The sequence below is a fragment of the Oncorhynchus mykiss genome, chromosome 10 (genome assembly GCF_057628025.1).
Source record: "Oncorhynchus mykiss isolate SJ-2025 chromosome 10, ASM5762802v1, whole genome shotgun sequence".
Lineage (NCBI taxonomy): Eukaryota > Metazoa > Chordata > Actinopteri > Salmoniformes > Salmonidae > Oncorhynchus > Oncorhynchus mykiss.
Genome location: NC_143031.1, coordinates 43,139,068 through 43,163,348, shown reverse-complemented (window position 1 = coordinate 43,163,348; position 24,281 = coordinate 43,139,068). Strand labels below are relative to the sequence as shown.

The window sequence follows — 24,281 nt, the reverse complement described above, 5'->3', positions numbered from 1 at the left end:
TGTTCTTCATGATGCTCTCTGCGCTTTTAACGGACCTCTGAGACTATCACAGTGCAGGTGCATTTATACGGAGACTTGATTACACACAGGTGGATTGTATTTATCATCATTAGTCATTTAGGTCAACATTGGATCATTCAGAGATCCTCACTGAACTTCTGGAGAGAGTTTGCTGCACTGAAAGTAAAGGGGCTGAATAATTTTGCACGCCCAATTTTTCAGTTTTTGATTTGTTAAAAAAGTTTGAAATATCCAATAAATGTCGTTCCACTTCATGATTGTGTCCCACTTGTTGTTGATTCTTCACAAAAAAATACAGTTGTATATCTTTATGTTTGAAGCCTGAAATGTGGCAAAAGGTCGCAAAGTTCAAGGGGGCCAAATACTTTCGCAAGGCACTGTAGATGGTAAAGTGTGGAATGGAGTCCTTGTATGTTAGGGTACAATTGCTATATTCTATTATTCCCCCACCAGTTACAGTAAATTCACATAGGTTCACATAAGACTATGCTGATTGGATAATAGAGAACAAGCCAACACGTGTTCTTGTCATTCACTCCACACAAAATGGTTGGATCCCTCTATCACATTATTTACTCACTTTGCATATCTGGGCTTTGGCATTTAAATTCTAACTGCACACCTTACCTTGTCTTTCATTTCACTCTCCTGCAGTCATGCTGGTAAGAGCCATGCAATTATCGCCAGGCTGTATGGTGTTGGCGTTCGCCCTGTTCCATAGTGCACCTCAAGCCACTGTGGTCGAGGACTTCAACCATGTAGAGCGATGCAAGAACTCCTTATATATGGGAACCCCACCACGGGGAATCATTAATGACAAACTGAAGAAGATCTGTCAGCGCTATGCCGACAAGCCACGCTTTGTGACCTTGTACGACCCCCAGAAATGCATCCCTGTCTACTCAGCCTACTCCTTCAAGAAGACAGAGGGTGGCGTGTGGACTACTCCTGGATGTATGAAACACAGGTCGGTCAAACTGTTTATTGCTGTTTTTGTAAGTCTACTCCTCAAATGTGATGTTATAACCTTATGTTTTTCCTATCGGAAAATGTTTGTAATTTCAAGTCCCTATTCTGCAGAGACCGGAGTTGAGCTGTTACACCAGTTAAATGTTTGATAGAAGCCTTCCCTGAACACTGTAGCTTCTTTCCCTTTGTATCAGAACTCAGGATAAGACACAGATGCAGACAGATTGGAAACAAGGTCTGTGGGACATAGGTTTAATCCTAAACAGATGAAAAGTGGGTACGGGGCAACAGAAGACAAACAGCATAAGGGCTAAGAATCTTGGAGATGGGGAAAGGGCCGATAAAACGGGGGGAAAGTTTGTGGGACTCCACCCGGAGGGGCAGGTCCTAAGTGGACAGCCATACCCTCTGCCCGAGACGATAACGGGGAGCCGAGGTCCGGTGGCAGTCCATCTGTAGTCAATACCTGGAGATGGTCTTGAGAAGAGCCGACCGGGCTCTCTTCCAGATATGCAACAGCGGCGAACGAACATCTGGGCCGAGGGCATGCTGACCTCTTGCTCCGGGAAGAGCGGGGGCTGATATCCCAGGGAACACACAAAAGGCGTGTGACCAGCGGCTGAGCAGGGGAGGGTGTTGCGGGCGTACTCTACCCACATGAGTTGCTGGCACCAGGTGGTGGGGTTGGCAGAGACAAGGCAGCGAAGAGTCATCTCCAGGTCCTGATTGGCTCGCTCCGACTGGCCATTAGACCCGGAGGACAGGCTGGCCGACGACCCAATTAGTGTGCAGAACGCCTTCCAGAACCGGAATGAGAACAGAGGATCCCGGTCGGAGACCATGTCCACTGGAAGTCCATGGTTCCGGAAGATGTGCTGCACCATGAGCTGGGCCGTCTCCTTGGCTGAGGGTAGCTTGGGAAGAGGAATGGAATGTGGGTGGCTTTGGAAAACCAGTCCACCATGGTAAGGATAACAGTGTTGTCATCAGACAGGGGGAGACCCGTGATGAAGGCCAGGGATATACATGACCAGGGACGTTGAGGGACAAGAAGTAGTTGCAGGAGGTCAGCCGGAGCTTGCTGAGGAGTCCTATTCTGGTTACACACGGTGCAGGCTGCAACGAACACAGATACGTCAGGAACCAAAGTGGGCTACCAAAAACGTTGTTGTACAAAAGCCTGGGTCTGAATGAGCCCATTCCAGAACTTGGGAAACATCCAGTTAGCCGTGCACCCCCCCCCCCCCCCCCCCCCCCCGGGAACGCTGTGCTTCACAGACCTGGTTCTCTATACCCCAGATGAGTGCAGCCGCGAGACAAGAGATAGGAAGGATGGTCTCGGTGTCCGATGGTGTAGCAACGGGGCTATAGAGGCATGTCAGTGCGTCCGGCTTCACATTCCTGGAACCCGGGCGGTAGGATATGGTGAAGTTGAAATGGGTGAATAGCAGGGCCCATCGAGCTTGCCTGGAGTTCAGGCACTTGGCGGTGCGGAGATATTCTAGGTTCTTGTGATCTGTTCACACCATGAATGGGTGTTCCGCCCCCTCTAACCAGTGCCTCCACTCCTCCAATGATATATTCACCGCAAGTAGCTCATGGTTACCCACGTCATAATTCCTTTCCATGATGTTGAGACAATGGGAGAGGACAGGACAGACCCCACTTCGACATCTGAAGCGTCGACCTCCACCACAAACCGCCAGGACGGATCCGGGTGGATTAGGATAGGGGCGGTAGTGAATTTATCTTGAGGTCCAAGAACACCTGGTCTGCAACTGGAGACCACTTAAACGGGACCTTGGGAGAGGTGAGTGCTGAAAGGGGGGATCCAGGGTTCTGTAGCCCCGGATTAACCGGCGGTAGAAATGGACGAACCCCAGGAAGCGTTGCAGCTGCTCTCAGGAGTGTGGGTTGCGGCCAATCCACCACCGCTCTCACCTTTCCAGGATCCATCTGTATGTTGCCTGCAGCTATGATGTATCCAAGGAAGGAGATGGTGGAGCGATGGAATTCGCATTTCTCCACTTTGACGAACAGCTGGTTCTCCAGAAGATGCTGGAGGACTTGTCTGACATGGAGGACATGTTCTTGAAACGAGCGGCAAAAAACGAAAATGTAATTAAAGTAGATGAACACGAACCGGTTCAACATGTCACGGAGAACGTTGTTAACCAGGGCCTGGAACACAGCAAAAGCATTGGTCAGTCCGAATGGCATCACTAGGTATTCATAGTGTCCGTTAGCCGTGTTAAAGGCGGTCTTCCACTTGTCCCCTTCCCGTATCCATACCAGATGGTTGGCCTTCCGGAGGTCCAACTTGAAGAAGATGGTAGCACCCCTGGAAAGGCTCAAAAGTCGAGGCAGTGATTGGAAGCGGGTAACAGTTTTTAACCGTGATGTCATTCAGGCCCCGGCAGTCGATATACGGGTGGCAGAGTCAGAAGGACGGATACCCCCTACAGCCAGGGAGTCCTCAATATACCTCTCCATCGCCTTGGTCTCCTACCCGACAGGTAATAAAGCCGCCCCCGAGGCGGTGTAGTGGCTTGGAGAAGGTCGATGGTGCAGTCATAGTGCCGATGAGGAGGAAGTGCGGTGGCACGGGCTTTGCTGAAAACCTCCCGGAGGTCCTGGTATTCGGCGGCAACGGCGGAGAGGTCCAGGCAATGCGCATGGCAAAATGGGCTCAAACCCAGGATAGAACCAGTAGCCCAGTCGATCAGAGGATTATGCCTCTGGATCCAGGAAAATCCCAAAACCACGGGTGCATGAAGGGATTTAATGGGCAGGAACTGCATAGACTCACTGTGATTAACCGAGACTCTCAGGTTAAGGGGAAACATCGTGTGGGTGACTCTGCCAATAGAGCGCCCATCCAGCGCTCTGACGCTCTGACGGAATAGACAGGGGAAGAGTGGGGATTCCCAGCTCCGACACCAGGGTAGCGTTCATAAAGCTCTCGTCAGCCCCAGAGTAAATGAACACCCGAAGAGATTTGGGCTGGTCACCCCACAACAGGATAGCATGGATTGGGGTACGAAAAATGGAAGATGGGAAACTCCCCATACGGCTCACCAGTGTACTCGTACCTACTTGATAAGCCTGGGCTTTAAATGGGCAGGTAGATAAGACATGTCCCATAGCTCCACAATACAGACAGGTCTGGGTGTTTAGTCTGCATAAGCACTCAGCAGGAGACAATCTAGCCCTGCCTAGTTGCAAGGGCTCCGGAGGAGATGACTTGACAGCCCTCGGTGACTTCCGAGAGAACTCGGGTGACATCTGATCCACTCGGAAATGTGGACTTTGGGGATTTCCATTATTCCTCAGAGGTGAGGTGGAAATCGAGGATGAGCGTCGGAAACAGGGAACAGACTCCCTCTCCCTCCTACGTTCCAGTAGCTGCCCATCGATCCGGATGGTCAAGGCTATGAGGGAGTCGAGGTCCAGGGGCAGCTCGTCTTTAATCACCTCCAATAATCCGTGAAGGAATGTGTCGAACAGGGCTTCCGGGTTCCAGGCATTCTCAGCCGCCAACTACGGGAATCCTGACATAGTTGGAGCAGCTTACAGAGAATCTAACACTTTACGTACCTCTGCCCCGAATTCCTCCAGACTGAGACAAACGGTGGATTGTTGCTCCCACACTGTCGTAGCCCAGCCAAGAGCCCACACCTGGAGGGGGGGTGGAGACAAGCACTAAGACAGGTGAAACAGATAAGGGTGTGACACTTTGGTTCAGCCTCATCAGTATTATCCATATAGTTATTTTGACACATTGCTTACATTTGTTCCATTTAATTGGATACTTCATCCAACATACCATAAACAAAATTCCAGTGTTGTGTATGTTTATAACTGTGTAGTATGGTGGAAGGTAGCCCAGTGGTTAAGAGCGTTGGGCCAGTAACCGAAAGATTGCTGATTCAAATCCCTGAGCCAACTCGGTGAAAAATCTATCTGTGCCCTTGAACAAGGCACTAAGCTCTAATTGCTCCTGTAAGTCGCTCTGGAGAAAAGCGTTTGCTAAATGACTAAAATGTAAATGTAGTGTCTACAATCTGTGAGCAATGCACTGATCCTCCTCCCCGCTCTCTCCAGCTGGCAGAGGTTGATGGGAATGGGAATATGCTACCCTCCCTTACCGCCTACCTGCACATGAAGTTTGAGGACAGCCAGGCAGTGCTGGACAACTACTCTGACGTAGTCCTGTATGAACGAGGACACCTGAACCCAGATCAGCACCAGTCTGACCCATATGACAGTGCTGCCACCTACATCCTGACCAACGTGGTCCCAGAGATCAGGGAGTTCAATATCGGGCCGTGGCCTGAGCACGAGGAGCGCATCCGCGTTCGCCTCAACAACGCGTTCGCCTCACCGCCTTCATCATCACCGGGGTGACCACCACCGGTAACATGATCCGCCGGAACAACCTGGAGAACTTCCCGAAGACCCGGACGAACGTGGACCAGAATCTGCAGATCCCCTATGACAACTGCATCTCCCCCTCTCCCCTTCCTCTGTATCTCCACCGCACCATATAAGAGCTCCTCAACAACGCTCACACACGCCTACTCTGTGTGCACAAGGGTTTACAACTATCTCCATAGATCTACTATTATGTGCTTATTATAATGATTAAGCATGTATTTTTAACATAACAATTACATAGTACTTGTGATGCTTTGGCAAAGCTTCCATTATCGAAGATCTGCTTTGCAAATGACTTCCCTTGTAGCGTAATTGTTCCTCCATTCTCTGTATTTGTAGCATTCTTTATTGATCTGCCCCCTTATAAAACAGCTCAGTGACATTCAGACACAATGGTTCAGTGTGTCAGCCATTCATGGAGAGGTGTTATCGGCTCACATTTGGCAAAAGTGGCTGTAAAATGGATACCATCAACGTTAGTTCTGAGCTGTGAAGGACATCTTCTTTGACTAAAATAAATTCGTCATTTGACTTCCAGGTGCCATGTTTTACTGTTTCAACCAGTCACACACAATGTTACAGTATGAAGCATAATAATTTAGGGTTACAATTATGAAAATGGTGTAATTACAATTATTGATACATCCATAGACGGGGTGGTTGTTTAGAAACAAAACCAACGCGTGCTCAACTATGGGGCAAAGCAGATGGAGCTGGCTTAGACTGTTGACAACATGAAAACTATGTTATGTCTCCAAATTTTTGGGGAAAACATAAATACATTGGCACAATGAGCACTTGTTGTCTCTCAAATACATTGTTACTCCCTGACGAAGGCCATGCAGCTATGAGGATTCTGTGTTATGCACTATAACCCGTTACCATATACAGTATGTGATTGAATATTATCTGCTGTTGGCTTGTGTGGATGTATGTATGTGTTATGCAACATAGCTGACTTGAAACATTGTTAACAGTTTCAGGGCCATGGGCCTTTCTCATGATGGAAAAATACAGAATGACATGAATGACATAAAGATAGGACCTGTGCAATGAGTTGGGGGGTCACATTCAGAACGTAGTGTTGCGAGAACAAACGGTCTTTTGTTAGATAACAAGAGCCAGGTGCCTGATAACTGTATATTCTACACAGCTACAACGACTGACCGCTGAAGCGCTTAGGGGGCTGGGACCAGCCTCTGCGCCAACAATCAACGATAGGCTGGGTGAGTCTAAACCACGTCCAGTCTCTACTCTGACAGGCCGGCTCAGAAGCAGTAACTACCTCTGTTAGAGTATATTTATAATATCTTTGTCAGGAACAAGTCAGTTCTCTGTTTGCCCTGCGAGGTGGGACAGAGAGCCCGTATATACGAAAATTGCATTTACCACTTATTGCTTAGCTAATAAAAAATACATAGCATACAATCGGTGACTCATTGTCATATTTATCTTGATACCAGATTCGAATTGACGCAACCCTAAGAATTGGTGACCATGAACGTGATCTGGTGAAGGACTTCGCTGGACATTGGCGTGCCAGCCAATTGGCCGTTACTGTCGTTGGACGGTGTCTCTCACAAAAAGACCGGTCTACCAAAAAGGTAAGCAGACACCTATTGTGAAAAAACTAAAGTTCTGCATATTGGCATTATCCAAATGTATTTTGTGAGAATGCCTGTTTGACGTAAGTTACCAAATTATGATTCCCTATACCTAGTATAAAAATATTATAACAATATAGACAAAACTGTGGTGAATGCAATTTTAATTGATCATCCCTATTTTGCAATGTGTAAATGAAATGTACTGTATGAGTGGATAGTCAGGGACTACATGAGACGAATGTGAATATATGAAAAATAGTCGGGGACTATAAAGTATAAGTACTGAATGAGTGGATAGTCAGGGACCACATGTTATGAATGCGAATACATGGAAATAGTCAGGGACTATTGGGGGTAAATTACCATATGATAACGAATGCAATGTACTAGATAGGTCCGGGACCTGTTGGTTTGCATGTGGGTGGGTCGGCGTACCTACTAGTGTGAGTGTGGGGGAACGGCAATATAACAGATAAATACAGGTCAGGGACCTGGGTTGTATTGGAAGTAAGATAAGTTCGCCGAGTGACTGTGGTACATTGGGTATTAAGTCAGGGTACTAATACCATGTGTGAATGACCTAAGGGGTTAAATAAGTGTCGGGGACACAGTTCATTTAGAATAATTTACCTAGCGTATGATAGTACATTTAATATTGCAGTCAGGGACTGAATATTCCTAGGGGACCCACATTGCAGGATTGAGTGTGTTGAGAAATAAGGTAGATTTATTTTGCTTTTTTAATTAATTTACACGAGTATACACAGACATATGTACTAAAATGTTATTAGAAATAGAAAAGGTACTGAAAACATTGATGTCCACGTATGTTTGCAGGTTTGAGTGATTCAACCGTGTATGTTTCCAGATTTGAGTGATTCAAACTGATGTATGTTTGCAGGTTTGAGTGATTTAAACTGATGTATGATTGCAGGTTTGAGTGATTCGAACTGATGTATGTTTGCAGGTTTGAGTGATTCGAACTGATGTATGATTGCAGGTTTGAGTGATTCGAACTGATGTATGTTTGCAGGTTTGAGTGATTCGAACTGATGTATGATTGCAGGTTTGAGTGATTCGAACTGATGTATGATTGCAGGTTTGAGTGATTCGAACTGATGTATGTTTGCAGGTTTGAGTGATTCAAACTGATGTATGATTGCAGGTTTGAGTGATTTAAACTGATGTATGATTGCAGGTTTGAGTGATTCGAACTGATGTATGTTTGCAGGTTTGAGTGATTTAAACTGATGTATGATTGCAGGTTTGAGTGATTCGAACTGATGTATGATTGCAGGTTTGAGTGATTCGAACTGATGTATGTTTGAAGGTTTGAGAGAGTCGAACCGTATGATTGTAGTACATTAGGTATTAAGTCGACGTACTAATACCAAGTTTGTATGACCTTCGGGTAAATAACAGGTGTGAGACCTAGGTTATGTTTTGAAACGGTAAAGGAGAAGTGCACAGTGTTTACTAGACAGTGGCTAGATTGGGACACATTCTAAGGCAGCACACAATTGAACCTGATCATTTCTATTGTATTCAAATTAAAACAAGTAATTGAAATACATTAGACAATGGCTAATCAGGAGGCCGAGAAGGTGTTGAAAACATTGAAATCAGCATTAGAGACCAATGGAGGAAAAGAGGGAAAAGATTGGAGAAAGAAAGGAGAAAAATTATACAGAAAATGGATAGAAGAGGGCAGTATTGCAGAGCCAGTCGACTGGGAGCCTGGTATAATGCTGGAAGCGCTGAAGCGTAAAGCATACAAAACCTGTTCCGAGTGGAAACAGGGAGGAGAGCCGAGTAAGGGTAAAATCAAGGAAGAAATGGAGAAGGCTAAATTGAAGGAACGCATAGGACTGGCTATGCTGGAAAAACTCAAGAAAATGTGCACGGATGAAAACCCACCAAAACCACAGGGAGGTAGACTATACCCGGAACTCCCTAAAGCGCCACCACCCTATGATAGTCCACGAATAATGGCACCTGTACTGGATCTCTCAGCCACAGTAAACTACCACAAAAGACCAGATGATGGCAGCAGTGGACAAGAATGGTGTCTGGCGTCAGAGGGAAGAAAATAAGAAATACAGGCTCTGGTGGAAGCTGCCAGAGAGCTGAGCAGAGGAGTGGCTGAACTAAGTAAAGTACAGATGGAAGGAGGAAATATGAGCATAGACAGCAGGAGTGAAAGTGGATCCTCTGATAATGGAATCAGATGGACTGAGACAAGCCTGACAAATACCCAAGAGGAAGAAGAGGAGCGGAGGAGAGTATGGAATGAACTCCAAGACAAACTCAGAAAGGAGGAGGGAGCAGTGAAAATACTGGAACGGACCCTGAAAGACATGGAACGGATTGAAATAAGGTGTAAGGAACAGACTACGCTGAATCAATGCACACCGACATCAGGGCCAGGTGTACATTTCATCAGGCTGGGTACGCACAGCCAAGGAACAGAGGAATATGAAGATGGTGAAGACACACCCCGGGTTGGGCCCCCACAGTGTGAGCTTGACCAAAGATTCATCTGTGGCGTACTTGAGGGAGGCCTATGGGATCAACAGTCCGCTCCCGCACACCACACCAGGAGTAAGACCAAACAGGGTGGTGCTAACATGATGCCACTAAGAAAACTACCTGGTGGACAAACAGCATACAAACCTTGGGCTCACAGGGACTTGCAGACTCTAGTAGAAGCCCTGCCGCTACCAGAAGAGTCTGGATGTAGGTGGGTGAAGGCCTTTGAGAGCCTGACTGCAGCGGATGAACTGACAGTAGGAGACATGGTGGCTGTCATGAATAGATGCATGGGGGACCAGGAATGTCGTGTACTGTCGTGTATGAAAGATGCAGGGATGGGAGGGATGGGAGGGATGTTTGCCATAAAGACTCCATTTGATCAATACCGCAATGGGATGTGGACTGCCATCAGGAGGAAATACCCCACTCAACCCAGGCCTCAGGTGATGAAATCATTGACCCTAGAAGAGGATGAAACTGTGCCGGTTTATATGAAAAAAGCCAGGATCCTGTGGAGACAGGCCTGGAATGCTGAGCCAGATAAGAATGAGATGAAACATATATTTCTGGAACAGTGCATGAAAGGGCTGCCGGACCAGGTGCGCACAGAGTGTGAAAAAGTGATCACTGCGAAGAATGTGATGGAATTCACTGAGATTGCTCAACACCATGTGGAGAGATGGAGAGGAGGAAAAAGGAAGGAAGAGGATGAAATAAAGCAACTACAGAAGAAAGTCTTGAAGAAGCAACTGGCAGACGATAAGCCAGCAAAACAGATGCCTCTAACCAGCACTCCTCAACCTGCACCGCAACCTTCTAGAGCCAACACCAGTGACACTGTTACTGCTGTGGTGCAGACTATGGCGGGATTGATGACACCCCAAAGGAATGCGTATGGGGGGCAACCACCTTCTACAGGATGGCCAAGCTACAATCAAGATCCAGACAGAGGGGCTAACCTCACCTGTTATAGATGTGGAGGCTATGGTCACTGGGCATGGAGTTGTGGGCAGTCATCGGGAGTAGTCCGGAGAAGAGGTAGGGGACCTTTTGGACCCCAAAGGGGGAGAGGCCAATGGGGGACACGCAGGAACTCAGAGAGCTGGCAGGGTCAGAAAGGGGGTTCACAAGGTCAACAATACCAACAACCACAATGGATTGCAGGTTGAGTTTATTTGGAGAAAGATTGAATGAGTTACATGAAACATCGAGTAAATGTAAAACTAATGATTGGAGGGAGTACATTTCCATTTTCCCAGAGTACACTCACATATGGAATATTAAAGTTTTTATTTCCTGAGTCTTAATTTAAATAGGGGAAATCTTTTGATAAAGGAATGTTGTTTAATATACACTGCTCAAAAAAATAAAGGGAACACACCAGTTGAGTCTATGGGGGCGCTATTTCATTATTGGATAAAAAAACGTGCCCGTTTTAAGCGCAATATTTTGTCACGAAAAGATGCTTGACTATGCATATAATTGACAGTTTTGGAAAGAAAACAGTCTGACGTTTCCAAAACTGCAAATATTATCTGTGAGTGCCACAGAACTCATGCTACAGGCAAAACCAAGATGAAACTTCAAACAGGAAATGAGCAGAATTTCTGAGGCTCTGTTTTCCATTGTCTCCTTATATGGCTGTGAATGCACCAGGAACGAGCCTGCCCATTCTGTCGTTTCTTCAAGATGTCTGCAGCATTGTGACGTATTTGTAGGCATATCATTGGAAGATTGGCCATAAGAGACTACATTTTCCAGGGGTCCGCCCGGTGTCCTTTGTCTAAATTGGTGCGTAATCTTCAGCAGCGGGCATTTTCTCCTGGGATTCAGAACAGAAAGCACACTTCCACGAACGATATATCATCGAAGAGATATGTGAAAAACACCTTGAGGATTGGTTCTAAACAACGTTTGCCATGTTTCAGTCGATATTATGGAGTTAATTTGGAAAAATGTTCGGCGTTTTGATGACTGGATTTTCGTTTTTTTTTGGTAGCCAAACGTGACGCACCAAACGGAGCGATTTCTCCTAAACAAATAATCTTTCAGGAAAAACTGAACATTTGCTATCTAACAGAGTCTCCTCATTGAAAACATCTGAAGTTCTTCAAAGGTAAATTATTTTATTTGAATGCTTTTCTGGTTTTTGTGAAAATGTTGCCTGCTGAATGCTAACGCTAACGCTAAATGCCACGCTAGCTAGCTGCTGTTACACAAATGATTGTTTTCCTATGGTTGAGAAGCATATTTTGAAAATCTGAGATGACAGTGTTGTTAACAAAAGGCTAAGCTTCAGAGCTAGCATATTTATTTCATTTCATTTGCGATTTTCATGAATAGTTAACGTTGCGTTATGGTAATGAGCTTGAGGCTGTATTCACGATCCCGGATCCGGGATGGCTAAGTGCTAGAGGTTAAACAACACAATGTAACTCCAAGTCAATCACACTTCTGTGAAATCAAACTGTCCACTTAGGAAGCAACACTGATTGACAATACATTTCACATGCTGTTGTGCAAATGGAATAGACAACAGGTGGAAATTATAGGCAATTAGCAAGACACCCCCAATAAAGGAGTGATTCTGCAGGTGGTGACCACAGACCACTTCTCAGTTCCTATGCTTCCTGGCTGATGTTTTGGTCACTTTTGAATGCTGGCGGTGCTTTCACTCTAGTGGTAGCATGAGATGCAGCTCATCCAGGATGGCACATCAATGCGAGCTGTGGCAAGAAGGTTTGCTGTGTCTGTCAGCGTAGTGTCCAGAGCATGGAGGCGCTACCAGGAGACAGGCCAGTACATCAGGAGATGTGGAGGAGGCCGTAGGAGGGCAACAACCCAGCAGCAGGACCGCTACCTCCGCCTTTGTGCAAGGAGGAGCAGGAGGAGCACTGCCAGAGCCCTGCAAAATGATCTCCAGCAGGCCACAAATGTGCATGTGTCTGCTCAAATGGTCAGAAACAGACTCCATGAGGGTGGTATGAGGGCCCGACGTCCACAGGTGGGGGTTGGGCTTACAGCCCAACACCATGCAGGACGTTTGGCATTTGCCAGAGAACACCAAGATTGGCAAATTCGCCACTGGCGCCTTGTGCTCTTCACAGATGAAAGCAGGTTCACACTGAGCACATGTGACAGACGTGACAGTCTGGAGACGCCGTGGAGAACGTTCTGCTGCCTGCAACATCCTCCAGCATGACCGGTTTGGCGGTGGGTCAGTCATGGTGTGGGGTGGCATTTCTTTGGGGGGCCGCACAGCCCTCCATGTGTTCTCCAGAGGTAGCCTGACTGCCATTAGGTACCGAGATGAGATCCTCAGACCCCTTGTGAGACCATATGCTGGTGCGGTTGGCCCTGGGTTCCTCCTAATGCTAGACCTCATGTGGCTGGAGTGTGTCAGCAGTTCATGCAAGATGAAGGCATTGATGCTATGGACTGGCCAGCCCGTTCCCCAGACCTGAATCCAATTGAGCACATCTGGGACATCATGTCTCGCTCCATCCACCAACGCCACGTTGCACCACAGACTGTCCAGGAGTTGGCGGATGCTTTAGTCCAGGTCTGGGAGGAGATCCCTCAGGAGACCATCCGCCACCTCATTAGGAGCATGCCCAGGCGTTGTAGGGAGGTCATACAGGCACGTGGAGGCCACACACACTACTGATCCTCATTTTGACTTGTTTTAAGGACATTACATCAAAGTTGGAACAGCCTGTAGTGTGGTTTTCCACTTTAATTTAGAGTGCGACTCCAAATCCAGACCTCCATGGGTTGATAAATTTGATTTCCATTGATCATTTTTGTGTGATTTTGTTATCAGCACATTCAACTATGTAAAGAAAAAAGTATTTAGTAAGAATATTTCATTCATTCAGATCTAGGATGTGTTATTTTAGTGTTCCCTTTATTTTTTTGAGCAGTGTAGTAAGAAACACTTCTTTGGAGGGATGGTATGACTTATGACCTCCATTGTAACTTTCCTTTGTGGTCTGATCAGCCTCATTGGAAAGCCATTTGGATGGAGAATCTAGGGTCATTTGTAATACTGATATTAAGGTAATTTAATCCAAAAAGGCAGTGAAATTTACATTATAGTGTCATTATATTTTCTCTGATGAATGTGGTGTGAAAATGAGCTAGGATAAGTTTTAATTATGGTAGACTCATGTTAAGTATTTGGGACATATTTTGAGCCAACAGGGCAGGGAAGAAATTGAGATATTTGTGTTTGGATTTAACACCTGTGTATAGGAGGGTGCCAGTGTACCTGTGTAATGGGGGAGGGTGTCCGTATGGGGATTACATGATAACCAACTTGGGACAATCTTGGGATTGGAGAAGAGGGTATCCTTTTAGCATAGGGGATCCCACAAAGGTGGATAGGTTTTCCATGATATGGGGAAAACCTGGGAGCACTGTTGAACTCTGTAAAGGTGATGAAATCCTACTAACCATTAAGTCCATTAAGCTTTCTGATGCAGGAACCTATACCCTCGGTCTGGAAAGGAATGGGGCTGACACGATGGGTGTGTTCTCTGTAAAAGTGCTGCCGAGGCCACAGCTGTCCCAGATTAACCAGAACCAGACCCAGACACACTCCTCCACCACTCCAAGCCCAACCCTGCCTCCACCAACCAAATTACCAAACCCTATCCAGGTAATTAATGTTGAGGATATCACAGATAGCGACCAATTGGGTACTGAAATTGGATATGACGTTAGGGAAAATATGTGGTTGGCATACATGCGATATACTGCCAAGACATTACAAAGGAAGGACTGTGTTATTTGTGCCCATACTAGGCCTGTATTGGCTACTCATCCATTTGCCTTGGGAAAGGGGGAAGGATGGAGGTGTATGCTGGAACGTTTTTACCATGTTAAACCCAACTCCACCCTTTGTAAGACTCTGTCTCTAGTGTTCCCAGAAGTCCCTCCTCAAAAGGCTCCATGGGGTGTTAAGGCGTACGGAGGTAACTGCAGTTGCATCACTGGTACAGGTAGGGGTTTTGACTATGGGCGGTTGCCTGCAGCAGATTGTAGTAATAACATAACCATTAATGCCACCGGGCCAGTGAAAGGCTTGAATCAAACTAAGGGTGTTGCTGATGTATGGTGGATGTGTGGCCCAAACAGGCATTTAACACCTGTCCTTAGAGGTAACTGGCAGGGTACGTGTGCTTTAGCCAGTCTGATAATACCACTAACCATTATCGAAGTTACAGCTAATCAGCTCCTGGGATCTACTAGAAAAGCACCTAATGATGTTCACCCGTACTCCAGATATAAGCGTGATACACCTTGGTCTGACGAAACAGATAATATACATTTCAACCTACTAGGTGTGCCAGTAGGTGTTCCTCAGGAATTCCAGGCCCTAAACAGGAATGATGGTTTATGGCATCTACTACCAATTCTTGGCCCCGCTATTGTGGATGCCAAACAGACCTCATGGATAAATTATATATACTATAATCAACAACGGTTTGTTAATTACACCCACACAACTCTTACTGGTATGGCTGAGCAATTGGAGGCTTCTACCCGGACCGCCAGGCAGAATAGATTGACTTTAGATATGATCCTGGCCAGTCAGGGAGGGGTTTGCAAAATGTTTGGTGAACAAAGTTGTACATTTATACCTAATAATACCAGCCCTGATGGGAGTATATCAAAAGCATTGGTTGGGTTGGACGAGCTTTCGGCAGAAATGAAGGGCGTGGCTGGGGTGGAGGAGTCTGGCTGGATGTCTTGGATGGGGGTGTGGCTGGGTGAGTATGCATCACTGGTGGTTACTGGATTTCTGACCCTAATTCTTGTATTTTTGTTATTGATGTGTTGTGCTGCTTGCATCATACCTTGTTTGAAGAAGTCTGTTACATATGTGGTACAGGCTTCAGGTATGATGCCCTTGCTTGGTGCTCCTGAAGGAGATGCAGATATGGAATCTAACTTCCGTGGAAAGATGGGGCTGACTGAGGATGACCCCTGGTTTGCTGTGTGTGAGGATGGGGCTGACTGAGGATGACCCCTGGTTTGCTGTGGGTGAGGATGGGGCTGACTGAGGATGACCCCTGGTTTGCTGTGGGTGAGGATGGGGCTGACTGAGGATGACCCCTGGTTTGCTGTGGGTGAGGATGGGGCTGACTGAGGATGACCCCTGGTTTGCTGTGGGTTAGGATGGGGCTGACTGAGGATGACCCCTGGTTTGCTGTGGGTGAGGATGGGGCTGACTGAGGATGACCCCTGGTTTGCTGTGGGTGAGGTCGTGGAATGATAACTTCTTAAATACATTACGTGTACGATATAACTTGTCCTCTCTTATGTGAAGGTTTAGAGTCCCTGGGTGGCAAGGAGCCCACCTGGTACAGGATAGGAGTAGCTGAGAGGACCAGATGGTTTATAATAATGCTTTGCTTTGCTTTACTCTGTTTTCCATGACCAAAGTTTTATCCTATATCTAACATGTCAATAAACAATATAGTTTTATCCTATTTTTGGTAAGTGACACCCTTGTGGGTGTCAAAAGGGGAGACAAAAGCATATATCATTTGTTGATTTTTTTTTTCTATCTTTCTTTGTTGATTTTTCTTTTTTGTATTTCTGTAAAAAAAAATGTATTTTTTTGTAATAATAAACTTTTTATTATTTTCATGAAATGCTATTAACATATTACTATGTTGGGACTGCTGAAATAAAGGATAATGAGTGACACCCTTGTGGGTGTCAAAAGGGGGAATCAAAAACAGTTTATATATATGTTAATCAACAAAGGGATGTGCATCACTTCATATATTCACAAAATAAAGGTTTAAAGTTCCTGGGTTCATCAGCAACCTAGTATATTGGATGGTGTGGTTACACCCATCGGGGGTGTAAAAAGGGGGATTATGAGAATTCTGTGTTATGCACTATAACCCGTTACCATATACAGTATGTGATTGAATATTATCTGCTGTTGGCTTGTGTGGATGTATGTGTTATGCAACATAGCTGACTTGAAACATTGTTAACAGTTTCAGGGCCATGGGCCTTTCTCATGATGGAAAAATACAGAATGACATGAAGACAGGAACTGTGCAATGAGTTGGGGGGGCACATTCAGAACGTAGGTTGGATGGGGATTGTCACTGCACAGCTATTTCAGGTCTCTCCAGATATGTTTGATTGGGTTCAAGTCCAGGCTCTGGCTGGGCCACTCAAGGACATTCAGAGACTTGTCCTGAAGCCACTCCTGCGTTGTCTTGGCTGTTCTTAGGGTCGTTGTCCTGTTGGAAGGTAAACCTTCGCCTCAGTCTGAGGTCCTGAGTGCTCTGGAGCAGGTTTTCATCAAGGATCTCTCTGCACATTGCTCCGTTCCTCTTTCCCTCGATCCTGACTAGTCTCCCATTCCCTATCGCTAAAAAACCACAGTATGATGCTGCCACCACCATGCTTCACCGTAGGGATAGTGCCAGGTTTTCTCCAGACGTGATGCTTGGAATTCAGGCCAAAGAGTTCGATCTTGGTTTCATCAGACCAGATAATTTTGTTTCTCACGATTTTAGAGTCCTTTAGGTGCCTTTTGTCAAACTCCATGCGGGCTGCCGTGTGCCTTTTACTGAGGAGTGGCTTCCGTCAGGCCACTCTACCATAAAGGCCTGATTGGTGGAGTGCTGCAGAGATGGTTGTCCTTCTGGAAGGATCTCCCATCTCCACAGAGGAACTCTGGAGCTCTGTCAGAGTGACTATCAGGTTCTTGTTCACCTCCCTGACTAAGGCCCTTCTCTCCCGATTGTTCAGATGGGCCAGGTGTTGGGAAGGGATCACAGCAGTGATTGAATGAGGGTGTGAGGTATGAGTTGAGGTGTTCAGAGGTTTGATTTCAGTGCACGGCAGAGGTTGAGGTGTTCATAGGCTTCAGTGCAGGACAGGCTCATCATGGATGGATGGTGTTGGAGAAGAGCTCAACTCTTCCACTGAGGGCAGGACAGGATTTGACTGGGAAGACAAAAAACAATAACACAACAAACTACACAGTTAGACAAAAGAGCTAAGAATGAGTTAGTCTAAGCAAGTAGTAAAATCATTGATGTGTAATAATGTGATTGTGTTTGTGTATATGATTGACTCTACATACAATAATGAGCTACAATTGACAGGTCTACTCACAGTGCTTGGAGAGGAAACATTCAATGTGCCTGTGGATGAGAGGGCACATGAGACGTGGCTTCATTTCATGTCAGGAGAGAGTTGACAATGGTAGTGGAGTGGAGTAGTCATCACGTCTTAAACAGGGAACATGAGGGGACTTGGCTGTAAATACAAACAGCAGATACATTCCACTACAGCAGCTCCATCACTTGGGCAACACGTTTCTCCATGAAGTTAATCTCAGACATCTCAGAATTCCCAAAGTCAAACACAGACTGCTCATCTCGCCCACTTGACACATCAAAGTAGCCCAAGAAACGTTCCTGAATGAAGCCCTGATCAACCACACCATCATCCACATCATCCGTACCTGACGATAACTGACAACTGCAAGCAGACTGGTTGCACCATAGGTCCCAGAGTGGTGTAGAAATGATTTCTCCCTGGGGCCTGGCGTTTTCCCTTATTTGGTAACCTAACCAGGAAAACTCTGCACCCTAAAGTTGTATACGGTCTAATCAGGTCACACTGCAGCTACCTTATACTTGTTCATATATGAATTATATTTAGACGAGACTACCAAGACACAGAGACAGCAACTGCTAGACAATAGAACTCACAGGGCTGAGCTTGCTTTATGCATGTTTGCATGTAGGCCTATGCAACTGTAGGGCTTATAAAAAATGTATTCACAGTCAATGTCATCACTATTATGTTGATTGATTATTTCCAGTTAATAATTTTGGATCGAAGAAACTCCAAAATGTTGTGAGGTACAAGCCCAATACACCACACTAGGATCATTCTCTGATCCTAATCCTTTGATTGGTTGGAGGATGTCCTCCGGAAGTGGTCATAATTACCATGTAGGTCTATGGAAGGGGTTAAGGCATACAAGCCTCCTAGGTTTTGTATCGAAGTCAATAGCTGTCCTCCGACTACACCATGGTGCTAGCCTAGAGTGTGTTGTTGAGACTACTGTAGACCTTCATTGCAAAACAGTGTGTTTTACTCAGGTATTTGGTGACGTGACTATATTTAGTACAGTTTTATCTAAAAAGGAGAACTTTTTTAATGTTTAATTATTTTTTTTAATTCTGAAATTCACTGAGTAGGATGGTCCTCCCCTCCCTCCTCTGAGGAGCCTCCACTGATGCTGACATGTTCTGATTTACTTTACCCATTCTCCTATCACAGTAGCTTTTATTATGCTTATTCTTGGGTAATTATTTATAACCAGTTCAGGTTATTGATAGTTAGTTAGCATTATAGTACAGGTACTTTAGGTAGAGATATAGAAATTGCTGTTTGAACAGGACGTCTGGTTTCCCTTTTCTCTATGAATTAATCAAAAACCACAGTTTCCTCAGAGAAGTTCCTGCACACTTTTAGAACTGGTGTTTGTCCTGACCATGTGACCTAACCAGGAGAAACTCCAAGCCCTAATTTATGCCTCAGAATTAATTTCCCTCTCAGAATTAATTTCCCTCTCTTTATGTCAGTCAAAGATGACTTTGACTGACATAATGTCATCCTTCAAAATGTCCCCATAACTCAGAACACGTTGAGCTCTAGTCAATTAAACAAAGTGTTTGACATGTGCATGGTCAAATTTGAATGAATGGTGTGTGAGTGTGTGCGGTACGACAATTATTGCATAAAACTTCTGGTAAACTACAGCCACTCATATCTGATGATGAGGAAGGACCATTTATTAGGCTGCCTACTGTTCTCAGTGCAATTAAACATGAGCATTTGAACATGTGATTCGTGATGTGGGAATGACAAGAACTGTGAGTATCAAGGTTACAGGTGATTCCTGGCCAATCTTATATAACACTGATTTGCATAGGGGGGAGTCGTGAATACGTTTAGTGAAGGAAGTGCCGTAATGCTGACATACTGCTGAATGGTGCTGACACAGAAAAAGTGACAGATGAGTGTGAAGGTACCAGGGCAGTATTAAATATGGGGCTATTTATATAGACTTAGCATGGGGTCTATATGGTGGCAGCCTTGGAGTGCTGCTGTGTTCATTTTCCTCTGGGTGCTCTGGGCCTGGTGTGGTGTGGTGGAGGACTTTAACCATGTGGAGCACTGTAATGACTCTCTACATGCTCAGCCCACCATGGGGCTACCTGGGGGGGCAGCAACCGGAAGAAGATATGCCAGCACCTGGAGGACAAGCCCTGATTTGTCACCCTCTATGACCCCCACAGACACATGCCCCTCTAATCTGCCTACACCTTCAAATGGTCTGACGGGGAGAAGTGCAAGGATCAGCCCTGAGGTGAGTTAAGGTCTGGGGACAGAGGGAAGATGATCATTGTAACACACACTATGACAATTCACAGTTCTACAACTTCAATTGTGTTCTTATATGAAGAAGACTATTCTGGTCCCTTAGAAATGGACTTATATATAAACTAAAGCTCACTATCTTGATCAGAGAACGTGTGAGCCTTTGTTTCGCCCACACATTCCATAACTCACTATCTTCCTTTAGTAATAGCATGAATCCCCGCAGTAAATATAGAGCTCTTGAATTTCACCTAATTACAGCAGTAGGTTATAATTTAAAAGATAAGATACTAGATCGGTAGACAGTCGGGCACTGCTTTCCCGCAGTTCTGCTAACGACGCCAAGAGCAGGTGTTCGGGTACAGATTGTAAGAAGCTCTGGTAAGCAGGTGCATGGGGTTTCTCGGCTAGTGATTCCGAACAGATGGGAATTAAATCAGGAAGCCCCTTTGTTAAAGAAACAGACAATGTCACACAGTATACAGTCTGATAAATAAAATCTTTGGCTTTGGAAAAAAAAAGATTATTTTCTTCATTCCTGAAATGTTAAATCTGCACACCCTGTACAAAACAGTCTGTATCAATAGGCACCTGTCTCGCCGATAATCAAATTGATGACCTCTCTCTCTCTCTCTGCCTCTTTCTCTCTCTCTATCTCTCTGCCTCTCTCCATGTCTCTCTGCCTCTTTCTCTCTCTCTATCTCTCTGCCTCTCTCCATGTCTCTCTGCCTCTCACTCACACACTCTCTCTCTCTCTCTGCCAATCTCTCTCTGCCTCTCTTTCTCTCTAGTTCTCTCTCTGCCACTCTTCCTCCTTCTAGCTGGCCTCCAGTAAAGCCAGTAGTAATATGGAGCCCTTCCCCCAGTCGGCCTAGATGCACATGCGTCTCATGGACAGTCAGGCGGTGCTGGATGACTTTGCAGATGTGACCCAGAACAAGAGAGGCCAACTGAACCCAGACCAGCACCAGTCTGAGCCCCTGGAAAAGGCAGCCACCTACATCCTGACCAACGTAGTGCCTTAGATCCGAGAGTTCAACACCGGCCCCTGGGCCCAGCATGAGGACCGCATCAGACAACACCTCAACAACTACTTCCGTGGCAATGCCTAGGTCAACACCAGGAGTCACCTCGGCCGGGAACATGCTCAGACGGTGACAACCAGGACTGTGTGGGCATACCAGAGTACATGTGTACGGCCTACTGCTGTCCAGACTATTACCACAATGCCCCCTACCTAGAGCGCTACCGCCTCCCCGTATTTGGGGCCTACGGCCTGAATGATAGGGTCAACAATGTTGTGGTAGAGGTGCCTATCAAGACCCTAGAGAAGTTTCTGAAGGGATGGATGGACGTGGACAAGAACTACCAGATATTCTACAATTAAAGTGTTCCTGATGACATGTAGCCATACTAGGAAATATTTTGTCTCTAGCTAAATGATGACAGACATAAAAGCAAGGTTGTAGTATTGTGATGTGGATGCATTTATTCATACATACACTAGAGGGCGCTTCTGACAAACGTCTGTGGTCAAATGTTTCTTCATGTTTCTTTAATCTGCTTTGAAGCGACCTTTGATGGTTATGTGATTGTGAAGAAACGCATAAGACTGACGCAACAATGTAATTTCATTTGTGTTGATTGACAAAGAGCCGGGAGGGAGAATCGTGCTGTGCTTGGTGTAACATTCATCTATTACATCCAGGGGAGAATGACTGCCCCTCACAAGTTGACCGACCACGGTACTGCAGGTATTGTTTCCAGAAAACAGGATACCCATTATACAGAATTGGGAAATGGCGATCTCCTTGGTCAATATTCATGGTATACAGTGCACTCGGAAAGTATTCAGACCCCTTGACTTTTTCCACATTTTGTTACGTTACAGACATATTTTAAAATGGATTAAAATCCTCATCAGATCTACACACAATAGCTCATAATGACAGAAATATCTTATTTACATAAATATTCAGACCCCTTGCTATAAGTCTTGAAATTGAGATCGGGTGCATGCTGCTTCCACTGATCATCTTTGAGGTGTTTCTACAACTTGAGTGGAGTCCACCTGCGGTAATTTCAATTGATTGGACATGACTTGGAAAGGCATACACCTGTCTATAGAAAGTTCCACATTTGATAGTGCATGTCAGAGCAAAAACCAAGCCATGAGTTCGAAGGAATTGTCCGTAGAGCTCAGAGACAGGATTGTGTTGAGGCACAGATCTGGGCAATGGCACCAAAAAATGTTTGCAGCATTGAAGGTCCCCAAGAACACAGTGGCCTCCATCTTTCTTAAATGGAATAAGTTTAGAACCACCAAGACTCTTCCTAGAGCTGGTTGCTGCCAAACTGAGCAATTGGGGGAGAAGGGCCTTGTTCAGGGAGGTGACCAAGAACCCAATGGTCACTCTGAGAGATCCAGAGTTCCTCTCTGGAGATGGGAGAACCTTCCAGAAGGACAGGTTCTCCCATCTGAGCCACTCCTCAGTAAAAGGAACATGGCAGCCCTCTTGGAGTTTGCTTAAAGGCATCTAAAGAATTGTCATACCATGAGAAACAAGATTCTCTGGTCTGATGAAACCAAGATTGAACTCTTTGGCCTGAATGACAATAATCAAGTCTGGAGGAAACCTGGCACTATCCCTACGGATAAGCATGGTGGTGGCAACATCATGCTGTGGGGATGTTTTTCAGCGGCAGGGACTGGGAGACTAGTCAGGATCGAGGGAATGATGAACGGAGCAAAGTACAGAGAGATCCTTGATGAAAACCTGCTCCAGAGAGCTCAGACCTTAGACTGGGGCAAAGGTTCACCTTCCAACAGGTCAACGACCCTAAGCACACAGCCAAGACAACGCAGGAGTGGCTTCAGGACAAGTCTCTGAATGTCCTTAAGTGGCCAAGCCAGAGACCAGACTCGAACCCGATCAAACATATCTGGAGAGGCCTGAAAAGAGCTTTGCCACGAAGCTCCTCATCCACCCTGACAGAGCTTGAGAGGATCTGCAGAGAAGAACGGGAGAAACTCCCCAAATACAGGTGTGCCGAGCTTGTAGCATCATACCCAAGAAGACTCCAGGCTGTAATTGCTGTCAAAGGTGTGTCAACAAAGGGTCTGAATACTTATGCAAATGTAATTTCATTTTTTAAATTTGTTATGCATTTGCAAACATTTCTAAAAACCTGTTTTTGCTTTGACATTATGGGGTATTGTATGTAGACTGATGAAGAAAAAAAAACAATTCAATCCATTTTAGAATAAAGCTGTAACTTAACAAAATGTGGGAAAAAATCAAGGGGTCTGAATACGTTCCGAATGCACTGTATAAAAAAAATCTGCAAACACAATCATGGTACCAGTAATTGCTCCAATTTCACCACAAGTCTTTCACCAGATGCCTTGAAACGATAACTTTAAAATCCCTCAGCCTGCAGTACCTCGTCAGCCGTCGACTTGAGAAAGTCAATGAGAGGGAACAATACTGAGCTACCCTCCAACGTCACTTCCTAGAGTAGCTCACATTGTGTATCTAATGTTTCCAACAATTCCTCCACGTAGCAAGATGGTGACACTTCCTGACATTCTTGCGCAACTGAGCATTCTCATCGGCAACAATGAGATGACGTCATCGATGGCATTGTCAGATTTTTTTTTTTTTACCGTCTATGATTACATGAGAGTAAACTTAACATTAAAATTCGGGTTCTTAGACAAGCATTGCATCACTGCTGAAACATTATGCCTTGAGCCGCTGGTAACCTCAGGGGCCCACAGACAGGAAAATGTGTAGAATTGCAAGACATTTGTTTTAAAACGGCTAAATATTTAGCTCAGCCTCATGGCAAATTGTGAACAAAAGCAGACGATGAGCTTAAAGAACAGCAAATAAAGATCTCTGCCTCATGACAAAAATGTGTAGAATAGCATGACTAAACAGTACAGTTTTCTCTCTGCACCGTGGCACAATGTGTTGAAATGCAGTAAGTTAGCTGATTCCCCACTCCAAAACCCCCCCAAAGTCGGTGCCCTGGGGCCCGAAACGCAGTAGCCTGGTATTGGTTACCGAAATACATCAATGCCATCTCATTTAGAAAAGACCGTTGAAGAATGACAGCCTCTAATTGCAGGCTCAGAATTCAGTGGTGAGATAAATTCATAACTGCATAGTAGTTTGCCAAAACACGACCCAGTTAAAACTTCTTTGGGAACGGGGGGCAGTATTGAGTAGCTTGGATGAATAAGGTGCCCAGAGTAAACTGCCTGCTACTCAG

At 45.5% G+C, this 24,281-nt stretch overlaps 1 pseudogene; it reads left to right on the top strand.

Moving 5' to 3' along the window:
- The first annotated feature begins 692 nt into the window (after nucleotides 1-692).
- Nucleotides 693-21,516, top strand: LOC110533115 (endonuclease domain-containing 1 protein-like; annotated as a pseudogene).
- Nucleotides 21,517-24,281: the final 2,765 nt, after the last annotated feature.